Source organism: Meleagris gallopavo, chromosome Z (genome assembly GCF_000146605.3).
Source record: "Meleagris gallopavo isolate NT-WF06-2002-E0010 breed Aviagen turkey brand Nicholas breeding stock chromosome Z, Turkey_5.1, whole genome shotgun sequence".
NCBI lineage: Eukaryota > Metazoa > Chordata > Aves > Galliformes > Phasianidae > Meleagris > Meleagris gallopavo.
Window position 1 is genome coordinate 32,588,075 of NC_015041.2, and position 236 is coordinate 32,588,310.

Below are 236 nucleotides of genomic sequence, written 5' to 3' on the forward strand. Positions count from 1 at the left end.
TTGGGGACCCTGCTTGGGCTTGCCCCCTCGGAAAGAAGTAGTGCTGGGCGCAGCCGTGTTACCTCCTGGCAGGGAGGGATTGAATTTTAGGTTATGGCTGGTGAATTTGTGCGTGATCGGACCTCGAGTTAACGCGTTTTTGTGCTGGCTTGCGCCCAGCGTGTGTTTCCAGGGAGACGAGAGCAGAGCCACGCCTGCTGGGTGCTGCTGCGCCTTCGTGCGCAGAGAAGAGGGCA

At 59.3% G+C, this 236-nt stretch overlaps 1 protein-coding gene across 1 annotated transcript in view; it reads left to right on the forward strand.

Moving 5' to 3' along the window:
- LOC104915076 (sarcoplasmic reticulum histidine-rich calcium-binding protein-like) overlaps nt 1-236 on the forward strand; it is a 260,268-nt gene that overhangs the window by 3,795 nt on the left and 256,237 nt on the right. The gene's annotated exons all lie outside the window — the stretch shown is intronic.